At 37.6% G+C, this 6,000-nt stretch overlaps 1 pseudogene; it reads left to right on the top strand.

The window, feature by feature from the left end:
- Nucleotides 1-238: 238 nt before the first annotated feature.
- On the top strand, nucleotides 239-1,174 carry LOC147828503 (olfactory receptor 7G2-like; annotated as a pseudogene).
- Nucleotides 1,175-6,000: the final 4,826 nt, after the last annotated feature.

The following is a 6,000-nucleotide window of genomic DNA, read 5'->3' as shown; positions in this document are numbered from 1 at the left end:
TTGGTGGTGCCAAGTAGGGGTTTTATGTGTGGATTAGTTCTTAGGGATATCATAAACAGATGCTACAGTAAGGCTGGCTTAACAACAGAAAATAAAATTATCACTGTTGTGGAAGCAAAACTACAAAGAGCCACTTGTCCATGGGATGTTTTTTTCTAATGTAGTCCTACATTATACAGTCATTGCTGTTTTATAATTTATTGTTTTTTTCACCACTTCAAAAATAGATCATGAAATAATGGAAGCTAAAAACCAAACAGCTATTTCAGAATTTTTTATCCTTGGACTGACACATGATCCAGAACTGCAGCCCCTCATCTTCAGCCTGTTCCTTTCCATGTACCTAGTCACTATCCTTGGAAACCTGGTCATCATCCTGGCTGTCAGCTCTGACCCTTACCTCCACACCCCCACGTACTTCTTCCTCTACAGCCTGTCCCTTAATGACATCTGTTTAAGGACCACCACAATTCCAAATATGCTGGTGAGCATCCAAACACAGGATCAGAGCATCACCCACACAGGCTACCTTGCTCAGATCTGTTTAGTCTTGGTTTTTAGTGGTATGGAGACTTGTCTCCTTGCAGCAATGGCCTATGACTGATATGTGGGCATCTGCCATCCTCTTAGGTATGCAGTCATCCTGAATATCCGCATGTGTTTCACTGATTCTCTTCCCTTGTTCATTAGCATCATAAATGGACTGCTCCACAGAGTGACGATGTTGAGGCTGTCCTTCTGCCAAGAGCTGAGAATCCCCCACTTCTTCTGTGAATGTGCCCAGGTCATCAGGCTCACTTGCTCTGACACTTTAATAGATAACATAGTAATATATATATGGCAGTTTGCATCTTGGGTGGTGTTCCTGCCTTTGGAATCATGTTGTCTTATATTCACATTGTGTCATCTGTCTTGAGAATGCGAACACCAGAAGGAAAGTATAAGGCTTTTTCTACCTGTGGCTCTCATCTCTCATGTTACCTTGTTATATGGGACAGGTTTTGGGTTGTACATTAGCTCTGCAGTAACTGACTCAATGGGACAGGTTGCAATGGTGTCAGTGATGCATTCCATGGTCCCTCAAATGGTGAATCCTTTTATCTACAGCCTGAGGAACAGGGACGTGAAGGCAGCTTTATGGAAACTTCTTGCTAGGATAGCCTCTCTTCTCTGATATTTTATTTGCTTTGTACTTGTATATGGTAGGTTAAAATTAAAAGATTCTGGGTGAATCAGAGTGTCCCTGCCTAAAATCACTAAGTAATGCAATGGCCCAATGTATTTTATCTTGGATTCAATCCTGATTTTGCCTTTGTCCAATTCTCTGATATTATAAACATAATCACAGTTCTAAGTATAAATTTTTCCTTGGACCTCATGCAAGAAAGCATGAGCAATGATGCTGGTTTTGGCAATTATGTGTGTGTGTGTGTGTGTGTGTGTGTGTGTGTGTGTCCAAGCTCTTACTAAGACAAGTTCAAGCAGCAGGTGGGCATAGGCCACTATATTTCAATGAAGTCATCATTTTAAAAGTCGCTCTGGATGGTATGGCTGGAGTCTTTAGAATTATATTGTACACATAATCCTACTGTGGGTCAAAGAAATGAACTTTATGCCCTGTGAAAATGAGACCTGATTCTGGAATACTGTATCATTCCAGTTTAAAATACTATCAAGCATACTCAATTTGATTACCTATATGATTGGCCTAATTAGATGACAAAAGTCATTTGAGATAGTTGTGAAGTTCATCAGGAATGGCATCTTAAGTGCTAAGAAGAAAAGATATCTTAACTTTAATAAACTCAGACTAATAAGAGACATATCTTTCATGACAAGGACCCAAGAGTCAGGGAATGTGCTGGAATAGAGTAGGGCTCATCCAGTCCTGCCTGAAATGGCCTCATCCTTGGACTCGATCTTATCCAGGACACCAAATAATTGCAGCAAATGCATGTATCAGATGTCACACTCTGACATGACACAACAGACATAAAAAATGTGTGTCCTTCTCTGGGTGTATTGATGAGGAAACTTTCCATGGGTCAACCAGACTACATCTTTGTATCATCTTAAATGTTGGTTCTCAGTGTATGTTCTGATGTTGTCCTACAGAGTTATGAGTATCTTATTTGATAAACTGGACAATGGTAAGCATTTTGTAAAGGGGAGCATTTAGAGGAAGTGATTTTATTCCTTTATCTGGGTGGGCCCTACGTGCTTCTTATAAGACAAACAAAAGGAGAGAAAACATCGTGAAGAAGAAAAAATTGTAACCATGCCCATAGGAATTGGATTGACACTTATTAAATTACCAGTATTTGGTTATTTTTCCACATAAAGGTATGTATGTGTGTGTGTGTATATATATATATATATATATATATATATATATATATATATATTTTTTTTTTTTTTTTTTTTTTTTTTTTTTTGCTTGCAGAGGTCATTTTTTGTCTTGTTCTTTTTTTTTTATTAAATTCTTTTACTGGCACATTTTAGGTACACAACATGATTACATTTCTCATTGGGAATTGTACCTTTAATAATGCATCTTGATTCTTATTTTTTCCCCATTCCTAGCCCTCCCTTCACCCCCTCCACACTTCCCTATTTACAAAGACTTTGTTTCCATTTTTTCCATTTCTCTTAATTTTTCCTTTCTTTTCTTTCCTTTCCCGTGACCCTCCCATGAACCCTCACCCTTTGGACCTTTTCTTTCTATTTTACATTATAAATTATTCATTCTAATCATTGGAACATATTGGATATGCAATATAATGACATTCATCATTGGATATTTGCACCTTTACATAATCTCTCTTGGTTCTTATTTTTCACCCTTGCCCAGCCCTCCCTTCATCCCCTCCATCCCTCCCTATTTACAAAGATTTTGTTTCCATTTTTCCATTTTCTCATATTAATTTCATTTCCATCTTTCCTTTCCCCTACCGCTCCCACTTCCCATTCCCCTTTGCCCCTTTTCTTCCTATTTCACATTATCTATTATACCTTTTAGTCCTTATTTAAACTTTCAGTTTCTCATACTAGAGAAACTATGTGGTGTTTATGCATGTGTGTCCTATTTATTTCACTTAAGAGTGTCACCTCAATGTGCATCCATTTACCAATAAATATCTCTAATTTCTCATATTTTATGGCTGAGTAATACTCCATTTTATTTAAAAAAAACATATTTTCTTTATCCAGTCTCCAGCTGATGGGATTTGGGCTGTTTCCAAGTTTTACCTATTACACACTGTGCTGCTATGAACATGGGTACACATATATCACTGTGGTATGATTCTTTTAATTCTTTGGGGAAGATACCCAGCAGGGGGATAACTGGGTCAAATGGGACTTCCAGTCCTATTTCTTTGCGGTATCTCCACACTGATTTCCACAGTGGTTGCACCAGTCTACACTCCCACCAGGAGTGGAGCAGTGTTCCTCTTTCCCCACAGCCACTCCAGCAATTGTTATTGGTTGATTTCATGATAGCAGCCATTCTTTCCAGTGTAGGGTGGAATCTCAGTGTTGTTTTCATTTGCATGTCTCAAATGACCAGTGATGTTGAACATTTTTTCATGTATTTATTTGATATTTCTACTTATTTGTCTGTTCATTTCAGATGCCCATTTTTGGATTGGTTCTTTAAATTTGGGGGGTCTGATCTTTTAAAATTCTTTATAGACTCGAGATAGTAAACCTTTGTCTGAGGAAGAGCATGTGAAGATTTTTTCCCACATTGTGGGTTGTCTCTTCACACTGCTCATGATTTCCCTTGCTATTCAGAAGCTTTTTAATAAGAACAGATCCCACTTGTTGATTTTTTGTGCTAGTTCATGGGCAACTGAAGTTTTGTTCATAAAATCTTTTCCTCCACCAAAGTCTTCAAGAGTTCTACCAAACCTCTGTTCCATCCAGTTCAGCATTTCTATTTAATACTTAGATGCATTTCTATTTAATATTTTAATGCATTTCAATGTTAGTTTAGTTCATGGAGAGAGATACAGATCTAGTTTTAATCTTTGGAAAGTTGAAACCCAGTTTTTCCAGCACCATTTATTAAAGAGGCTATCTTTCCTCCAGTGAGGGTGTTTGGCTCCTTTATCGAAGATGAGATGGCTGAGTGTGTCTGGCATTGTTTCTGCATCTTCTAATCTGTTCCACTGGTCCTTAAGTCTGTTTCTTTGCCACTACCATGCTGTTTTTTATCACAGTGGCTTTGTAGTATAGGTGCAAGTTGGGGATTGTGATACCCCCAGCCATGTCTCTGTTACCTAGAATTGCCTTTGCTCTTCTAAGTCTTTTCTTGTTCCAAATTAATGTTTGGATTGTTTTCTCAAGGTCTGTGAAGTATGCTGTTGGGATCTCAACTGGAATTGCATTGAATCCATATAGCAGTTTTGGAAGTATTGCCATTTTCACTATATTGATCCTTCCTACCCAGGAGCAGGGGATGTCTGTCCATTTTCTGATATCATCTTCAATCTCTCTTTTCAGAGTGCCATAGTTTTCAGAGCAGAGTTCTTTGATTTCTTTCATTACATTGATTCCTAGGTATTTCAGTATTTTGGATGCTATTGTGAAAGGAATTATTTGCCCTATTTCTCTCTCTGTGAGTCTGTTCTTCGTGTAGAGGAAAGCTATTGATTTTTGTGTGTTGACTTTGTATCCAGCTACTTGACTGAATTTGGTTATTAAGTCTAGAAGACTTTTGGTGGAGTTCTTGGGGTCTTCTATATAGAGTATCATGTCATCTGCAAATTATGACAATTTTACTTCTTTATTTCCTATCTTCATTCTTTTTATTTCTTTCTCTTTTCTAATTGCCATGGCTAAAGTTTCCAAATATATACTGAACAAGAACGGTAATAGTGGACATTCCTGTCTTGTTCCTGATTTTAGTGTGGTGGATTTCAGATTTTGACCATTTAGTATGATATTGGCTAATGGTTTTTTATAGATGGCTTTTATCAGTTTGAGGTAGAGGCCATCTAGTCCAATGTTTTGTAGGGTTTTTACCATAAATGCATGTTGGATTTTATCAAATGCTTTTTCTGCATCTATGGAGATAATCATATGGTTTTTGTCCTTGGCTCTATTGATATAGTGCATTGCACTGATTGATTTGTGCATGTGGAACCATCCCTGCATCCCTGGGATGAATTCCACTTGATCAGGGTGTATGATCTTCTTGATGATCTTCTGCATTCTATTTGCCAGTATCTTATTAAGGATTTTTGCATCTATGTTTATCAGTGAGATAGGCCTATAGTTCTTCTTTTTGGTTGGGTCTTTCTCTGCTTTGGTGATCAAGGTGATGCTTGATTCTAAGAATGAATTTGGGAGTATTTCTTCCCTTTCAATTTCATTGAAGTGTTTAAACAGGAGTGGCAGCCTCTCTAAATGTCTTGTAGAGTTCAGCAGTGAAGCCATCAGGACCGGGACTTTTCTTAGTTGGTAAGTTTTTAATAACATTTTCAATTTCATTGGTTGATATTGATTTGTTCAGAATTTTTAGGTCTTCTACGTTCAACTTTGGTAATTCATATGTATCTAGGAATCTGTCCATTTCTTCTGTGTTGTCCATCTTATTGGCATATAGGTTCTGGAAGTAGGTATTGATGATCTTCTGGATTTCTGCTGGATCTGTTGTAATTTCACCCTTTTCATTCCTAATTGCATGGATTTGGGCCTTTTCTTTCCTTTTTCTGATGAGGTTGGCTAAGGGTTTGTCAATTTTGTTGATTCTTTCAAAGAACCAACTCTTGGCTTCAGTGATTTTTGTATCCTTCTCTTAGTCTCCACTGCATTGATTTCTCCTCTGACCTTTATAATTTGCTCCCTTGTATGATCTTTGGGTTTATCCAGCTCTTCTTTTTCTAGAAGCTTGAGGATCAGCACCCGGTTGTTCAATTGGGCTTATTCTGTTTTCCTAATATGCGTATTCACTTCTATGAATTTCCCTCATAGATTCCGATATGTTGTATTGTC

This window comes from Heterocephalus glaber, unplaced genomic scaffold, assembly GCF_053883595.1.
Source record: "Heterocephalus glaber isolate CG9 unplaced genomic scaffold, H.glaber_assembly_v1.0 deba00001060, whole genome shotgun sequence".
Lineage (NCBI taxonomy): Eukaryota > Metazoa > Chordata > Mammalia > Rodentia > Bathyergidae > Heterocephalus > Heterocephalus glaber.
This window is presented reverse-complemented; position numbering and strand designations above follow the sequence as displayed.